At 38.3% G+C, this 19,706-nt stretch overlaps 1 protein-coding gene across 5 annotated transcripts in view; it reads left to right on the top strand.

Annotated features, from left to right (window-relative positions):
* LOC105229624 (poly(U)-binding-splicing factor half pint) overlaps nucleotides 1–19,706 on the top strand; it is a 320,705-nt gene that overhangs the window by 80,337 nt on the left and 220,662 nt on the right. Inside the window, exon 4 of one of the 5 annotated variants that reach the window (XR_007421709.1) lies at nucleotides 1,587–2,188. The exons of 3 other annotated variants lie outside the window; for them this stretch is intronic. The gene's annotated coding sequence lies outside the window, so the exon portion shown is untranslated. Of the gene's footprint in view, nucleotides 1–1,586; nucleotides 2,189–19,706 lie in introns of those variants that run through there. One more of the 5 variants, XR_007421710.1, reaches the window with a different exon arrangement.

Here is a 19,706-nt window from a genome sequence, read left to right as displayed (position 1 = left end):
TTGATGAACGATGTACACGCGCATATGCAACACAGTGGCAACACTGCCAAAGAGGCAGGATGCACGCACTATATACTTACATACATGTACTTACATAGGTATATATGTAGTTATATGGACATAACAGCAAACAACTGCCATTTTTGTTATCCTCGTCGAAGTGCAGGCGTACCTTTAACCGTGTACGTGGCATTTGCATGGTGTGGTGGCGCTTTTGTGGCAGCGGTTGGGTGTGTTGTGGATGCCATACACCATCAAATGACGTTGACGCTTAAGTGAACTTGTTGGCAATTTAAGTAGCTGCAATTGCAGCCAATAAATAGCCTCCAGTTAATAGCATAGCTCACCAAATTGTTTGGGGCATGCAATATGCGGCAGACAATTGTGGACGAATTGGCTAAATTTTAGCGTTGTATTAAATGCCTTCTTGCGCTATTTGTTTCACATTCACATAGTTTTGTTGTTGTTGTTGTTGATCATGTTGTTGTCTATGTTGCTGCCGCTTTTGGCTTAATGCTCACTGCAATGGCAAACTGGCGATTTTTCTATCGAAGCAGCTGCGGTGCAGTGGCCGCCGTGAAACCGGTCTGCCCGATACAGTATACGGTCCGCATAGTTTCGACTTATACGCTGACAGGATTTACTTGTCTTGCGCAAATGCTGCCGCGCAGAAATGATAATTTTTCACTTTTTTCACATTTTTCTCTGTTTCACTAACGAAAACACGCCGATCGCCTACATTGCGCGCAATTCATTTTCATTAAAAGTGTGTGTGTTTTGCATGCATTTTTTTTTTCCTGCATTTTTTCTATATTATTTTTGCAATTTTTGTTTGTGTTGTTGGCCTGTCGATTTCCGATTAGCTGGCTGTGTGCAAATGCGCTTAGAAAGTGAAAAATGCAACTTAGAACTGGTTTTGCCATTTGCTCGGCCAGCCAGCTGTGCTGCCGGGTGGTGGCAGTGCGTTGGCGCCGCAACATGTTGCAGCTGGTCGTGCGTGGTCGTCGGGATGTGGGTTGGTGTACGCTTTGCAAGCGTGTGTGTAGAATTTTTATGAGTGCATTAAAATCAATCTGCTTTTATACTTGAAGAAAAAATACGAGTGTAAGCTGTGCGCTTAAAATAAATTTATTGTTAATTAAATGCTACTTCGAAGCAGTTTATAAAATCCAGCAGTTAAAATCCTTGCTGTGCAACGAAGGATTTACTATATGCAGCCGCTCCGATTGGAATAAAGCGATTCAATCGTAATGAGTCGACAAGAGTTAGTCAGCCAGCAAACTGAGAAATATTTCTTTCAATATTTCTTTCAGAGTCTCCTGCCTAGCGCTACTACGGCAGTCGGACACATAACACCGTAACCATCCGACCTTTTTACAGTTAAGGATCTTCATTCTGGTATATGGGTTGAAGACGATAACTTTGTTCTCACGGCTATCAGCATTTATCCGATTGACGAATTATTTTCCTCAACCTTTTATAACCAAAAGTTTCACAATATTTGTAACCCCCCAAAAGGAAACGTTGGAGATCTTATACTAAAGTACTAGAGGACCCGCATACGTTTTACTGTGGCTGATACATAGGTAGTACTACTAATACCATCTATATGATTTCTATTAGTTAGATTATAAGTATTAGTTAAGGAATAATCGCATTTTTGATGAAGCAACAAAAATGAATCAAAAAGCATTTCGTGCGTTAAGAAAGAATTGGTTTTGGGGTAAAAATACTATTGAATTTAGGCTGTGCATCAGTGAAATCAATCGAGTCCAATCGATTGTCAGCCTGGTGGACTGCATATTAAGAAACGGTTCTCAAGCGTGGAAAGACAAAAAAATCGGTTGGCAAGGTTATGGCATCAGTCTTTTGGGATGCCCGTGGTATATTATTCATCGAATGATAAATGAGCCAGTTTTAATTCATTGCATTGTGTATTTGATTGCAGTTCTATTCTACCATTCCCAATATTTAGCAATTTTATTATTTTTCAGGAAGGATCAGTTTGAAATTGTACGCATATATGTATTCATCGTTCCCGTTTAAATATTGTATTGCTCTGTGCAATGCTTCGAAAAGATTTCTGTATATCTCAAATTTTTTATCAACACTTCAGTTATGCCGCTATTTTTTTATGCCAGACCTTTTGCAATTTTAAATTGCCTGCGAAGATACCCTCTCCAATAGTTAGCAGGTATGAAAAAAATGTTATAGCTACCCATAGATGTATTGAATCACCCAATTTTTTACTTAAGAATGAACAACTCTGTCTACAATATGAAAACTTGATCTACAGATGTCGCCTTTTACTTTGGCATCGTTTTGTCTGATACACGTTTACGTCAGTTTAAGGTTTGAATATTGGATACTGCGATGGTAGCGCCATCTATCGGCCAAACATTCCAAAATTAAAAATTGATTAAAAATGAAAAAATAATTTAAAAAATATTCTCCAGTGGACCAAATTGTAAATCTATACCATTCTCGAATCTCCTTGAACATATACACAAAATTTTATCAAAATCGGTCCATCCGTTTAGGAGCAGTTCAAATGCAAACACACGGTCAGAAGATTTATATATGTATATATAACGGGTGATTTTTTTGAGGTTAGGATTTTCATGCATTAGTATTTGACAGATCACGTGGGATTTCAGATATGGTGTCAAAGAGAAAGATGCTCAGTATGCTTTGACATTTCATCATGAATAGACTTACTAACGAGCAACGCTTGCAAATCATTGAATTTTATTACCAAAATCAGTGTTCGGTTCGAAATGTGTTTCGCGCGCGTGTTTTGTTCAGCGATGAGGCTCATTTCTGGTTGAATGGCTACGTAAATAAGCAAAATTGCCGCATTTGGGGTGAAGAGCAACCAGAAGCCGTTCAAGAACTGCCCATGCATCCCGAAAAATGCACTGTTTGGTGTGGTTTGTACGCTGGTGGAATCATTGGACCGTATTTTTTCAAAGATGCTGTTGGACGCAACGTTACGGTGAATGGCGATCGCTATCGTTCGATGCTAACAAACTTTTTGTTGCCAAAAATGGAAGAACTGAACTTGGTTGACATGTGGTTTCAACAAGATGGCGCTACATGCCACACAGCTCGCGATTCTATGGCCATTTTGAGGGAAAACTTCGGACAACAATTCATCTCAAGAAATGGACCCGTAAGTTGGCCACCAAGATCATGCGATTTAACGCCTTTAGACTATTTTTTGTGGGGCTACGTCAAGTCTAAAGTCTACAGAAATAAGCCAGCAACTATTCCAGCTTTGGAAGACAACATTTCCGAAGAAATTCGGGCTATTCCGGCCGAAATGCTCGAAAAAGTTGCCCAAAATTGGACTTTCCGAATGGACCACCTAAGACGCAGCCGCGGTCAACATTTAAATGAAATTTAAATGAAATCTATACCGTCTGTCTATACGCGAACTAGTCCCTCAGTTTTTAAAATGTCGTTATGGGATTTTGCTCACGTACTTTCTTCCGTTTGAAGAAACGACTGGCGCGCTGTTGTTGACTCGGCTATAATCGCGTAAGCGGTGTCTACGCCAGTAAAGAAGAAGAAGAGACTTTCTTCCTCAAGAAGCCGCTCATTTGTCGGAACGCCCAAAAAGGTTTACAACTTACTAGGCTCGCAAATGACCAAAAGTTGCCGATCCAAACTTTCAGTTGTTTGTATTTGAAATAAAATGATTATAATTCAAATATTTATATAATTAAATTTTAACATTTCTACGGCTCTTTTCTAAGCAAACATTTCTTCCAACATGAACACAAATCTATATAAGTTCATATGTACAAATATCGGCCGAATTTACCATTTATGTGGTTGTTTATTGCCGGAAATTACTGACGAGACAGTAAATTACACAAATACATTCATACACACATACACAACCGCAGATATTTATTTTGTCTTGATCAATTGCAATTACACTGACTTGTATAACATCGCCCTCGAGTAGTTCATCGCTTAGAAATGAAAATCAAGTGAAATAATTTATGCAAAAGTGTTGTCATTAGCAGCTGAAAGCAAATTGTATTACAAATATTTGCATTTATTTCGATACTGATGACATCCGCTCTACAAAGTAGAATAAATTAAATTTCATTAAATTTTTATGTACATACATACAAATATAGTCTGTATGTATATATCAAATATATGCTACAAATATGTCATTTATATATTCTTATAGTTGGTAGTATTCTGTAGTATTTCCATTTCTGTAACTTCCTGTAGTTAAGTTGTATTCTGAGTTAAAAAAAATTGTCTCAATACATAATATTATAAACAGAATCCTTGAGTCATGTAAGCATCGTGCGCTGCCTTCAATATTCGGTCAAGATCCCAGCAGAGTCGGTAATTTGAGCAACAATGAATCGGTTCCGGCCACCTTTACTCTACCGGAAAATACGCATCCCTCGAGACGCTGTAAAGTGTGCACATAAGGTGCTATTGCTGCTAGAGAGCGGAGTCACGAAGAAGACCAGAATGAGTGCAACTGCCATAGCATGCAGCGATTAGACTTTATGGAAGATTTTGCGGAAGAATATTGGTTTGTGGGCTTACAAAATTCAACTCGTGTAAAAGTTGATGCCGAACGCTCATTAAGAGCGTCGCAAGTTCGGTGAATTGACCCAAAATGAAATGGCTCGATGCCGATTTTCCACAAAAAAAAAAAACTTTTTTAAAACCACGAAGCTCACTGTTGGCTGAACGGGTACGTTAATAAACAATATTTATCGGATTTTGAGTAATGATAATCCACAAGCCATTATTACTTTGTCGTTACATCCTCAAAAAGCCACTGTTCGGTGTGCTCTAGGGGTAGTGAGATTGTTAAGATTTTATCAAAAATTTAACTGATAATAATGTTTCAGGTGAAGGGATGGCTGAATTGTCAGCGATAGTCAAGCGGCCCTAAAGGCGATCTCATCATATGAGACCAAATCGCTTTTAGTCGAGGAATGCATAGAAAGGCTAAACCGCCTATCCTTGTGCAACCGGGTGCACCTAATTTGGGTGCCACGGCACAAGAGAATAGAAGAAAACGAGAACGCCGACGAACTGGCCCACGCTGCGGCAGCGTCCAAGGTGATGGGACCAGAACCATACATAGCGGTAGGATGGCACACTTTTTAGGAGCTGCTCCGCACGAGGGAGAGAATGGAGAGAGAGAACGGCATTGGCAACAGGCAGCAAGTATGTGCCACGCCAAGCTGCTTCTAGGAGGGTACAATCTCTCCAGGTTCAAGGAACTAATTCGCGTCCCGCGTGACAAATTCCGTTTCCTCGTCGCGATCTACACGGGGCACTGCAGGCTCAGGAAACACCTGTCCAACATGGGCATAGTCTCCTGTACTAACTGCCGGTTCTGCGACCTGGAACAGGAAACACCAGCACACCTAATCCTGGATTACACAGCAATCTGTGGAAAAGGCTTAACTCCCTGGATTCCATTTATATCAGCAGGTATCACATCACCTCAGTAGCGCCCGGCAAACTGCTGGCACTATTCAGGCTGCTGGGACTCTGGGAAGACATGTGATACAGGAGAGGACACATTAGACCCTAGGTCGCGGTGCATTACCTCATAATACTATCTATCTATTGAAGGATGCTAGTGGTGTTCGCATTATCTCGTGCTGTGGGCATATGGCATGGCCTCCAAAATTGAGCCTCTCGACTGGAATATATTCGACGGCCTCAGCTGGCTGGATATTTTCATTAAATCAATTTCAAAACATAATAACAAACCCTTACCATTATAAAAAGGCAAATTTCTTGGCCATAACATTAAATTATATACATTTGCTTTCCTCTATTAAACCACATATCTAAAAAATTTACCCTGATGAGGGTGAGGGAAGGACTCTAACTAGTCAATAACTACAATATACGAGGTATGACAATTAAGTATTGAGACTGATTCCATAAAAACCGTATATTTGAAAATTATTCTACAATATGCCATCCCCTTCAAAGTAGTCCTCTTGGGCAGCTATACAGCGATTCTAGCGCGTTTTCCATGCTTCGTAACATTTCTGGAACGCTTCGACTGAGATGTCCGCGAGTACCTTCGTCACGGCCGCCTGGATGTCCGTAATCGACTTAAAATGGGTTCCTTTGACCACCGATTTTATTTTAGGAAACAAAAAACGTCACAGGGTGACATGTCGGGCGAATAAGGCAGCTTTTGCAACACGGCGATCCTTTTAGAGGCCAAATATTGGGACACGCTAATAGCGGTGTGGCACGGCGCGTTGTCGTGATGAAGGATCCAGTTACGAGCGATGTCTGACCGCACCATGTTGACTCGTTTTCACAATCTTTCGAGTACTTGGCAATAGTAGACTTGATTCACAGTTTTCTCCGGTGGAACGAATTCTTTTTGGACGATTCCACGGCTACCAAAAAAAGGCAATAATCATCGTTTTCACCTTCGACTTGCTCATGCGAGCTTTATTCGAGCGGCGAGCGAGCGGAGACAACCAGAAACACCTGGGCACGACTAAGAGCACTATTACCATACACTCTTACAATTTTAGCGTACGTTTCCGAAGCTGTTTTGCCCAATCTGGCGCAAAATTTTATCGCGACGCGTTGCTCTTGATTTCGTTTTTCCATTTTCGTGACGAGCACTACAAACACACGTCTACTCAACTTGACGCAGCAGGCGAACTAAACAAGCTAGAGCGATGGTACATATATCAATGGAGAGGGGAGGGATGCCGAAATAAAAAAAGGGAAGAGTAAGGCCACAGGTTTACCACAAGCGCGGCAATAAAATCAGTCTCATTACTTAATTGTCAAACCTCGTACAATTACTCATATTACATAATTCTTTAAATGAACAGAAAAGTTTTAATAAGGTTAATAATTTGTCAAATCTGTTTCCTGGAAAACCTCACGTTGTAATCATATAATATTAAAACTGCCCAAAATACCTCTAATATTTTATAGGTACATATAGAAATATATATTAAAACCATTGAAGCAAAAAAATTTTCATATTTTAAGTGTATTTGAACATGGTCATCTATTGCATTGATTTTTGAAGGCTTGATGTATGTGCATACATACTTATAAGTATATATGTATATGTACATACCTAAATACTTGTATATATTCCATATATAGTCATATCTATGTATACATACTTAGTCGCATAAAAGCGAGTAAAATAACACTCTTGGAGATTAAAACCAAGCGAAAGTGATTTAATAACAATTTTCAAGTGTATTTGCCCAAAAATATGTTGAAAGTGGACGCAAGTACGAAAATAGCCAGCACTTTATATATACAAGTTTGTCTTCATAAGTACATACATATGTATGTAATCGGCTGGTTAACCACGAGTTGAGCACTTTGAGCGGTTTTTGATTTATTTTCCTTTGACCATTGCCACTAATGGCAAATAATGTAACCATAAATGGTTTTCAGTTGATTTGGCAGCATGTTACATGCTGCAAAAATTACAACAAATACAATAATACGGCTGAAGTTGAAGCGCTTTGAAATTTTAGAGCTAGCCGAAATATTTTAGCGACAAACAGAAGAAAAAGTTTATCAAATCCTACACATATGCAAACGCTGGTAATTAATTTCCAGTAGCGAAACAGTGTTGAAGCGTCATAAAAAAGCCAACTTGAAATGCAAATACATAAATAGAGATTAAAAACTAAGTGAAATCCTGAAAAAAACAATAAAAGTTGCATATATTTCACATAAATAGTTTCGAGAATAACAATATTTAATGGCACTCAAGCTTGCCTAGCGCGAAGGTTAAAATTCCGAGAAGTGGTCACCAGTCGTTTTAGTGGCAAAATAATTTACGGTTTAAATGAAATCGGAGCGTTGTTTAATGCTTTATTTTAATTATACATGATTTTGAATATTCGAAATATGGTTTCGGTTGGGTCGCGATGCACTAAGCTCTATGGGTAGTCAAGTTTTTAGGCAAATTAATGAATTTTATTCGTAGAGCTTAAAACAGTTTAGTGAAAGCAATGTCTATAATAAAACTAACTAACTAGAATAAGAATAAAAAATAAAAAAAAAAAATATTTTTTGGAACATTTTCAAAAGTGCATGTATTTAATGAAAGATTCTGAGTAATTTAATTTCACTCAATAAGTAAGTATGTTTAGAAGCATTTTGCAAATATTGGGTCTTTTTGTATTTCTAATCAAACTTCAACTTATTTTTTTATATTTATAATGAACTTAAATGCACCAAATATGTACCATATTGGTCGAGCACTTTTTGCAATTTTTACGTTAGAGACATTATTCCATCAGTGTAAAACTTTTCTGGTTTCTGCGACAAGTAATTTTCACTGGCTTCGCTTGAAGCCAACTTTACTACATTAAGGGAGTTCTGCATTGACCGAAACAAATGGTAGTCCGATGGTGCAAGGTCAGGGCTATATGGTGGATGCATCAAAACTTCCCAGTCAAGTTCTACCAGTTTTTGCCGAGACATCAAAGATGTGTGTGTCCTTATGGAAAACGAAGTCCTTTCTGATGATCATTGCTGGCCGTTTTTTTCGGTTGGTTGCTTCAATCTCAACAGTTGTTGACAGTAAAATATAGAATCAATCGTTTGACCGGGATGTTGCAGCTCATTGTGGACGATACCTTTCTAATCCCACCAAACGAGGGGTCAATACAGGCTTTGCGACGGTTTGTTGAGCTTCATAATGCTAGGATCATGATCTTTTTTTAGCGATAGGTCGACCAGAGCGAGGTGCATCTTTCACATCGAAATTTCCAGAACGGAGGCGAGAGAACCAATGTTGTGCTACACGAACTGATACTGATACTCGTTAAGCATATATGTATGTACATACATCTAGGCATAGAAGTATGTAGAGTAGACCTCGGCATGCAAAGTATACATATATCAACATACATATATGTATGTGTGGCCCCCCTTTTATGAAGTAACTTTGTGATAAAATTTTACTAAGACAAGTCCGTGCAAATTTAACATTACTGAAAGCAGAAAAGGTAAAAATATTCGAAACAAAACAGCAAAAGTGCCAAAACCGGTTATTTGCTTTTACAGCAATAAAAGCAAAAGCCAGCAGGCTTAGAAACCACAACAATAAAAGGTGCTAAACGCATACAACTTGCAAAGCAGCAAAGACTGGCGAGTAGCAGCCTAGAAAACCCAACAACAACAAATCGCTTACGCATAAAGCAAGATCACGCGAAAACCGGCAATTGTAACAAAATCGAGAGCGATGAGCAGCACTGTAGGCAACGTAAAAAAAGAGTAAAAAGAGCAGAGTTACACTTGCAACATCACTATTTCGCACACAATCACAGAAATGGCGAAACAGCGACTTTCCCATACTAAAAATAAAATATGCACGAAAATTGTAGTTTCTCCAACTACAGCAACGCAGCATCGCCGTCTAAATGCGAATTGCAGTTGCGAAAATTGATGACAACACATAAAGATAGATGGATAACGACGCAGCAATGCGCATATCAAGCGGCACCTTGCCGCACTCCAACATACACACATATGTACATATGCACATGCAGATGCGAACGAAAATCCTAAAAACTAGCGAATTGCGCGACTCCGTGAATGCGACAGTGAAATGTAAATGCGAATAAACGTGGCAGTAGTTGCAGTGATAGACACATAAAATTGCATTGTCGGTTGCAGTGACGCGAAATTGGCATATAAATTGCAACAAAATAATATAAAAAAAAAGCGTGGAAATGAAATTTATGCTTGCTTGTGTTTTGGGTTGTGGAGTTGAAGGTGGAATGTGCTGGCGAATTTTATTTTGCCACTTAAAGAGAGGCAGAGTGAGAGAGAGAGAAAGAGAGTTAAAGCGTGTGTTAGAGCTCTTGGCTTCAATGAATCCAAAACTTTTAGTTTTCCAATAGAATATATTATTTTCATTACAAGTTAGTATCTTCATTAAAGAGACCTTCAATATATCGTTCTATATTCGGGCCAGCGTATTGTATTTATGCTAGTTGCTTGTTCGATTCAGCCAAAAGCGATAGTGGGAATATATAGGAAAGTCTCTGCCAAGCGCTGCAGTAGTGATCCCTTTTTCAAAGCTGTCATCCAAAGTGTCGGTCTCTGATATATTTTTATAAGATTCATTTGATATTTACTTGCTTTTTTTCAACTGAATATAGAAATATGTGTATATTTTTTCGTGTTGCTTAGTCCAAGGAATTGAATATGATATCATATATGCATTTTTTTGCGTTATAAATTTTCAGCAAAAAATTAATAATTCCCAAAAGCTTAGGTTATCCCTGCGCAAAAGATACGTGCAATCATTTGTAAATAGCAAGTATCATTTATAGCTGTAAGTGATACCGGTAAACTCAACTTACTCTGCATCCTCGAGCTGCGTTAATTTTTTTGTGGCATCATCCCACTATTCGTGCTCGCATAATGCATCTGCGACGTGCGATTATACGCGCGAGCACGGAGAGTATTTCATTTCAGCGCCATTTACCTTCAACTCACTTAAGTTCTGCAAAGCTTGCATATGCGACACTGCATAATGTAAAGTAAGCAGAACAGCAGAACAAGGTTACCAGCTGGATATAATTATATTTATTTTTGTAGATGAATGTTCACGATGGGCCACTCCCCGATTGCGATCAAAGAGAATCCACTGATGCTGGGATGAAATTTGAACTTGCTGATTGAGCGCTGGAATTTAAGTGAGGTTTAAGTTTGAAGGAAGGAGTTTTTAAGCAAAATTTTATTTGAAGAAAAAGGTTTTAAATTCTTTTTTTGGTTAACTTTATGTTGGCCAACATTCTTAATTATGGATAAGTTGTGGTCGAGAATCTGTGCGGCAAATTTCTTTAAGAAAACATAACTAGCGACCATTACGGATACAAAACTAAAATTTCGAAGTTAATCATTGAAACGAGATGTAATCCCGCAATCGTACGATATTAGTCTGGAGTTACAGATAACTTCTTAAAGGGCTCATCCCGTGCGACGGTTTTAAAACATCAAGTTTTTTGCATAAATCAAATCTAGATTATTGATAGAGCATGGATGACCCCCTCAACTCCAGGGTTTGTCTGGATGATGCAGCCCTTCCAGAGCGATTTCCAAGCATTCAAGGCGTCACGGAAGTCATTCTCCGGAATAGCTTTCAGAGCCGAGGTGCATGCTACTTGGATCCCCTTTCATCGGCTTTTTCAGGCAAGGAAAAAAAAAAGACTGGGGGATTACATCTGTGATATAGGGCGGCTGCGGAAGCACTGGGATGCTGGCCTTGGTTAGGTAGCTTTTCACAAGAACAACTTTCAATCGGCTTGCGGTCTAGTCGGACCCGATTGACCCTTCGTTTGAGTATATTGACGACTCCCACGTAAAACTTGGCATTGACAGTTTGTCCAGGAGGAGCTAATTCATGGTGGACAATGCCTTTGATGTCAAAAAAGACAATGAGAATTGTTTTCACTTTGGATTTGCTCATTCTTTCGGTCGTCATCGGCGACCTTTTCCCGGCCCTTCGCGCGCACGCTCCAGAGTACAGTCGCGGCTGAGGAAAATCAGTTCTGTTACTTTCGGTATAAACCCAGTATGTACCATAGAAGAAGTTGCTCTTAGCTCTCCAGTTCTTCATTCTTGTAATGGTGTTGATTGCTCGATAAGTTAGGCCCCGAAAGAACTTCTGTCTCAAAAAACTTGTATGAATGTTCTATTACATAAATTACACTTTGAAGGATATTTGAAGATCCTAATACGAGTGTTCTATTGCTGGTTTCTCATAAGTGAAATGTTATATTATAGTTCGACGGCACTTTGGAAAATCTTTGACATCCATATGAAAAGCCGTTTTCGTGCTAAAAATATCACACTCGTAGCCCTAAAGATGTTTGCTGATGAGTATCGATAATATAATTATTTCCCCCCCGCTTTGATATCAAAACCGCCAAATACTATCTAGAATTCTATATGGAATCTCTAAGCTTTCAGATTTTTGTGCCTGATTGAGTGAAGAGCGAGGATTGCATATATGTAAGCAAGAGAGACAGAGAGAGAGAGAGAGAGTCTATAAAATATTCTATTTTAAAAATTCAGTATTTTTTTTTTTACACTTTGCAACTAGTTTCAAACTAGTCGCATGCGCACCAGAACCTACAACGTGTAGCATATAGTCAACGAACCATTCATTGCTCGGTGCAAATAAAAAATATTCAAAATTATTCGCACAGCAGGAGAGTACAACAACATCTATGAATATGTTACAGCTTTTGCATTTTATCTGTTACTGTTACTGTTACTGGTGTAGCTACTGCCACATATCTGTGGACATACTTGTACGAATATATATCAAACTGTTTGGTTGTTGTTGCCGTTGTTGTGGCTAAACAAAGTTGCTGCATGAGCATATTGATGTTGTTGCTGTTGTGGTTGGTTGCCGTCGTTATTATTCACACTTCACTGCAACGTGTCGGATATTGTCAGTAAATTCGCAAGACACTTGAAAAAAAAGAAGGCGCGAAAAAAGACACAACAACAAACAACACTCATAAATCGAAATGATAGCACGAAACAAATTTTATGAATTTACATACATACACACATAAAACTGCATATACTAGTATATACATATGAATGTATGGTATAATACTGCACAATGACGAATTTCGCAAAAAAAAGTGTTTTTTTTATATTGTTTTTACAATAACAAGCACAATAAAGTGAGCAACATTGAAATTGAATAATACGTCTATGACAACCTTTTCACGTGTACCTTTTTTAAGACTTTACTGCGCTGGACCCACGCTAACATGCGTTGTAAATAAAAAAAAAATTACAACAAAAATTTAAAACTTCATTGAGTTTGACTTTTGAGGCATTAAAAGTAACTTATTTATGGCAGGTGGAGCCGCCTGCCCACAGATAGCCTCTATTGTCTAAGTACCGTTATTGCTATTATTGTTAGATTTTCAATTGCCTATAAGCATATGGTAGGTGAAATTAATGTTGTTGTAGACATTTGGTGAAAAACCGGCAGAATTGGTGCCTTCAGGCTTTCTTCTGCAGTAATTTCGAAATGGTAATGGGAGAGAGCATCCGAAATCGAGTCTTACCAAGTTAACTACTGGAAATTAAATACATATAAATTTCCATTTTTCATAGAACAATCTAATTTGAGCTATTATTTGTGACTTGATAGGGACCAGCGAGGGTGTATTGAAAGTTTCGATAATTTTTTGAGGTTACAAATATACAACCTCTTCGAACAATTTCTAAAGATAATTATACGATCTTCACAATGAGTCGTAGAAACACTCGTTGCTGTCCACGTCCAAATAAACCCTTTGGAGCAACAAGAACCGTTACGAAGTGCGGTCCTCACAATCCGAACATGGTTTTAAATCGTCACAAAAACAGCCAACTCGGAAGCATTTCCCAAAACTAAAATATTTCTTTTCACAACAACAACAAAAAACTATCTGCACTTTCAATATTTTCTTTTTTGCATTTTTTATCGAAAAGTAATTTGAACTGCGAAAGCATTTCTAACCCGATTGAACTATTTCTTTGCTCTTTCGATTTCTATTTCGGGCGTGTTTGCATGCCACAAACTCCCATATGTGCATACAAGTCAAGTGTTTCTGCACACCAAATATCCCCACTGACTGTTTTTTCAAACGGAATTGACCTTAATTACATAGTCAAGTTATTCAACTTTGGACAAAAGTGTTGCTGCTCATTAAGTTCCGACCGTTGTGAGTGCAAAAAACTATGGGCTTGCTGCTTTTGGACTTACCTACTTATAATTGTTTGCCGTTGTTATTGTTTTTGTTGTTTAAAAAGATGGCTATGCGCATTTACTTTCATCATTCAGCTGTTATTGTTGTTGTTGTTGCTGCTGCTTTTGTTTCAGTTTCATAAATGGCAACTTTCGTCTTGTTGCCAATGTTGTTGTTGTTGTTGTTGCTGTCATTAATGTAACGCGTTACTGTCATTGTAATTACAAAATCTCGTGGGCGGCCTCACCGCTGGTGACGGCACACATTGGTATATCTGTGGCCGAAATTCAAAAATTTCATGTTGTCTGATTTGAATGAAAATTTCACAGTTTGTTACCAACTATCTATACATTATTTTCCCAAAGTATTAGGATTCTATCTGCATTAGTTTTTTGTCCAGAAATGCCCAAAGTTGGTGAATGTAGAGAACATCAAAATTAGCAAAAAATTTACTCAAAAGTCAAATCATTGATACAATAAAACAACTATTGAAATTCAACTTTGTTATTATTTTTCATTTATAATATGTATCAAAGAAAAAATTTGCATCAAAATCCACTGAAAAAAATAATGCATAAAAAATTTTGTGGAACAACATAATTTGGACGTCAAAATTTCAATTTTCTTCAAATTCAAAGTGGTGCATCTTTTTAGCGCTGTCTACCGCTGTCGACATACATATACCGAATTAAAGCCTGAAGTCTCAGCTAAACGATAAAAACGAAGATGTCACGAAGATGTAAGAAATTTGCTAAAAGAGACTTGATAAAAGAGAATTTAGTTGTATGGGAGGTGGGCGTAAAAGTGGGCGGATATTATTGAAATTTAACACCAACATATATAATGTCATAAAAATGCTATGCACCAAAAATCAGTGCTGTAGGTCAAAAATTAAGTTTCACCTTATATGGGAGGTGGGTGTAAAATAAAATTTTTTAAAAAAATTTTTTCATTTTTTTCTTAATTGGAATCCAAAACAATGATGTACCAAATGTCATTGTCCTGCGACAACTCCTTATATTTTTAGCCGCAGTATGCACTAGCAGAAACCAATGTGCGGCGCTGTCAGTGATGGTGATGATGAGGATGACGCTGATGATGATGACGCTGATGATGATGTGTTTCGCGAAGAGAAATACCGTTACACTAGACCAGCCTATAGTGTAGCTGGCGATTGCCAGTCGTTGCTGCTCGTGCTGCTCATTGCCGAGTTCATTATTCTCCAGTGTTGAAAGTGTGGCAAGGCTTCTAAGTAAACTTGGCTGGCGATTTGCTGTTTGATGTTGTTTGTTGTTGTTGTTTGTTGTTTCATAATTGTTTTACCGTGACGATTGTTCGGCTGCCGCTCCGCTCATGTGCTCTTCTGTATGTATTATGCATGTATGTGTGCTAGTGAGTGTGTGTTCGTGTGCCTTCGATTAATAAAAGTCCATCAAGATTTGTTGTAATTAAAGTGAAATTGATTTGCGCCGCTTAGGGCAAGAAAATTATTTATAATTTGTTTTCCTTCTCTGTTTTCGCTCGTTATTCGTTGACTCAGCAGTTCGTAATAGTAATTCTCTAAGAGTGATATTTATAATTTAACGCTGCTAATAGAATTACTTTGTGCGAGTATTTATCGATGATACAATTATTCTCAAGAGAGTTAGTTGGACTAATGAAGCTGAGAAAGACTGAGATTTCATCAGTAGTTATGACACTGTCGGAGGTGTGTTCTTATAATTTCTTACCTTTCGTTATCGGTGATTTTTAACCTCGAATGAATTGTGGAATAGCGTATGATCGCTAACCACTGCTTGCCGGATAAATATATACATACTTATGTACATACATATGTATGTATATCCTCACATCAATTTAAGCAATGATATCGTCTGATGCCAGGGAGCAGAAATTTGACCTACCGAAGACGCTTATAATATGTAAACAAAATATATTGTGTAGATAAAGATTTTCAGTTTCTGATAGATCTATTTCGCATTCCAACCTAAAGGTTTTACGAAACATTCAATCATAAAGGGCCGATAAAAAATTGCCACACACAAATCACATTGCACACCCTACTAAGAGGTCATGCAAGCGCTCACACGCAAACCTTAATGAATCTAACCTAAAATAGACTCGAAACACTGTTATACTTAAATATATATTGCTATTCACTAACACATACTTGTATATACACACTATTAGATACAATGCTGAGTAGAAAGTTTTGCATTCAACTAACTTACGCCAGTATTTGGGTCGATTTCTGTTGTTTGATTTAGGTTTCCGGCGCCCGGTGGTTGTTGTTAGGCGCAAAACACACATATACATATATGTATGTATGTATGTATGTGTATCGGTTAATTTGCATATATCTACTTTTCAACTGATTCATAATTAATGAGCGCAGGGCGCAAATTCTCTCGTGCTTCTGGCGCAAAATGGATTTTCATAAAATTCTGCGCATATGCTTTACAGTTATGTAGCCACACTACATGCATGCATAAGTGTGCCTAAGTAGTGTTGTAAATACATATGTATGTACATATATAAATATTTAATATTTCTTACCAAGTATTTTGTTATTAACATATGTCTTTATGTGCATATTCGAGTAGTTTCGGCATCTGCCAGTGTTTACACATGTAAGCGAGCTTACATAACCGTTATTTGAATGTGAATATCAAATGTACATAATGATTGTGTTCTTTTTGGGTACGGAGAGAGATGTGTTAGTCACTGCTTCGAATTTTCACCTGGCATAAAATATATCTTCTCATCGGTAGGACAGAATGAAATAATATAAATCCACCAGCTGGTCAAAGAAACATTAAAACCAAGAATCTCTGAAGTGGAGCTACCTTCAGAGTGTTATGCATTCACTCCGATAGCCGTGCGGCTACACTGGCTTTAAGTTCGCTTAATTTGCGCTGAAAACTAGTCAAAGACAGTTGGGCCTCATTAGCGATAGCTTCAAACCGCTTCCATATTAGAATCGTAAGGGTATCCAGTCACAGCAGGTTCACTGGAAACCGTTAAGCCGAAGCTAAGAGGGCACCTTTCCCCATTTTCATCGGTTTGGAGAGGAGTCGGTGCTCCGCTGTCTGTTTGCGGTCTGGCCGTTTCATTGGACCGCCAATAAACTAAGCAGGCGCTGGTCAACGACCAGAACTTGTGCGACTGTGTAATCCTTCTGGCCGTGAACCGTAAGAGGTCAAATCGCCGAACTCCTGGGCCTTAGCAAAGACAATCTCGCTACAGTTGTTCTAACTGGGTACTATCCAATAGACTCACACGTGATTCGGCTAAATATTTTGTCGAACGCTCATTGCCAAAGCTGTAGGAGGGAAGGCCAGGTGGAATCATCTTGTCACTTCCTTGTCTATACCCCAATTTTTGGCAGACTGTGATGGAAATAACTCGAGAGACACACCTTAGCGAACCTAGCAAAGGTGCTGGTATTGATATTAATCGCCTTAATAAATCTGTAGTAAACAAACAACGATTTGTCGAACGATGAGGCTTTGGGAATCCACTTTTTGGGTAGTTATGAGTAACACAAACGAAGAATAACTTGACCTTGAATAAACCATGCGACCTAACCTAACCTCGTTCTCAATGAGTCGATGTATATCTTCAAAATCCGTTCTAACGCTGGGCATTTTAAAATAGTCTGGATAGACCCAGATTTTTTACAGGCCAAAAATTTTTAATTCAGCAGTATTCTTCAACAAAGAAATGTTTCTATAAGTATAACAACAAAAACAAAACCGCTTAGAATTGCCCTTAAATTATAGAGTGATAAGGCAATGTGTATCAAAAAAAAAGAAATTTACTCAAAGACGTAGAGTCTGACCTATTACAGCCACCCACGACTGTTTTTTAGAAAAATTACCAGAAATCGCACTTATGTAAGTATCAATAAGAGCGAAAATGAAATGGGTGGAAGCACCTTTGGCTTCCTGTAGCTCACTACTGGCCTGTTGGGCCTTAGATCAAATCAGTAAGTGCTGGTCGCAGCTGTGCAATCGCAACGTCCTTCTCATATAGGGTAAGTTCCAGGAGGTTGGGGCAACTTTTCGCTCTCAGCAGGGACCACCTTTCAGTGGACCTCCTCCTGGAATTCCACGCTTTGCCAGATCAAAGAAAAACCACCTCGGATGTCATACCTTTGGAGTTCCGTGAAGTAGCGACAATAGCAATAAATCACCTAAATCGATTTGTGATAGGTTCTGACCCTTTTTGCCGATACCTTATATCCAACCTCAGAAGCGTTTTAGTTTGTTATCACAAAGGGCTATACAAAACAGTCTAAGTATGATCTCGCGCGCAAGGTTAAGAAATCAGCCATTTTAACCCAACTTCACCTGGAAATAAATTCGGCGTTTTGGTTAATATGTGCAAAGAATGGGTTCAGCTAGCAGCTTACAAATAGTTCTTTAACTTTATGAATACCAGGGTTACTGTTTTCGGTTCAATTATTTTTATTAACATATTTACTAATATAAATTTTACAGCAGCAGGCGTTCTTATTCTCTGTAAAACTATAACTTGTGTTGCACTTTTTATTGCAATCACCCATAAATATATGTCAGTCAATCACTTGAGACGTGGAAGCACTGGGTCAGTCAGTTAATCAAGCACAACTCACTTACGAAAATCCAATTGTTGTGCAATCGCAACGCAATTACGACCATCATTTAACTCATTCTCTCTCGCACACACACACACACAGACAAAGCAAATCGCATGCAATTTTCTCATAATAGCATGCCAGACATAAGTATGTATGTATGTACTTGCAAATATGAATTGCATGAGAAATTGCAACAATTCCTGCTTTCATAGACACACATACATACATACCTACCGAGGAATGAACAGCTACTTACGACCTCATGCACTTTGTTTGCTTGGCAGTTTAATCAGCTTAACAGTGTGTCATGCAAAATATGGCACTCTCAGGTGCGTTATGCTTGCCTATGTGGATGTGTGTGTGTGCATAGCTTTTCCTTCCTCTTTCGCTTCCTCTTCCGTGTAATTTCTGTAAGTTCAAAATAAAAATGTATGCAACAGTATTTATGTTTGTTGTTGTTGCTGTTATTAGTAATGCAACAATCAATTGTCGATATAGCTCAGTCTTTGGCTGAATTCGACGCCAATAACTTTTGGCACAACTCAATTTGAAACTGAAATGACTGCCGTGCTGCAAACGCTGGTAATCGCTATTCTTGTTGTTGCTTTAATGCGCTTATTGTATTACTACGTGCCATATGCTCACATGTGTTGTAGTTGTACTACGATTCTATTGTATTGCGACACAATTTCGTGCCTTCGCCTTGCGCTCGCTCGCAAGTAATTAGAATAATGGCACACGAATTACTGTGGCACGATTGTCAGGCAAATTGTAAATACATATGTGTGTGTGTTTGTGCCACGTGAGATTGACTGCCAGTGTTCGATCAGGCAGTGAGTGACCAAATTGTTGCAGCAGTTGCTTTGTTTTGGGTTTAGAATCGTAAGATGCTTAAATATGTGGTTCACACTCACACACGCCCGTAAGCGTTCTGCCAGACTCGTAGGTGAGTCAGCTTGCCGCAGTGCGCTTACAGCTGTTGCAGCAATATGCAAATTAAGCCAATAGCACATTTCAAATTTTAATCAATAATTGCTGAGATTCATTTGTAATTGAGTAATGCCCTTACGTAAGTACAGTTGTGTGTTTGAGCTTCCAGTAATCGCAATAATGTTTAATTGCATAATACATATGCAATTACAACATTGAACCTTCAGTTATAAATAAACACACGTGTTGGTGTTGTTTTAGATTTGCTAAAGCTTTTAAATCATTTTCTTTCTAACAAAGACAAAGGCATATAAAATTGTATCAATGAAATAGAAAAGCAAGTTTCTTCTAGAATAAAAATAGAATATCAA

The sequence above is a fragment of the Bactrocera dorsalis genome, chromosome 2 (genome assembly GCF_023373825.1).
Source record: "Bactrocera dorsalis isolate Fly_Bdor chromosome 2, ASM2337382v1, whole genome shotgun sequence".
Taxonomy (NCBI): domain Eukaryota; kingdom Metazoa; phylum Arthropoda; class Insecta; order Diptera; family Tephritidae; genus Bactrocera; species Bactrocera dorsalis.
Note: the sequence above shows the minus strand (reverse complement) of the source record. Positions and strands in the feature narration are given on the sequence as shown.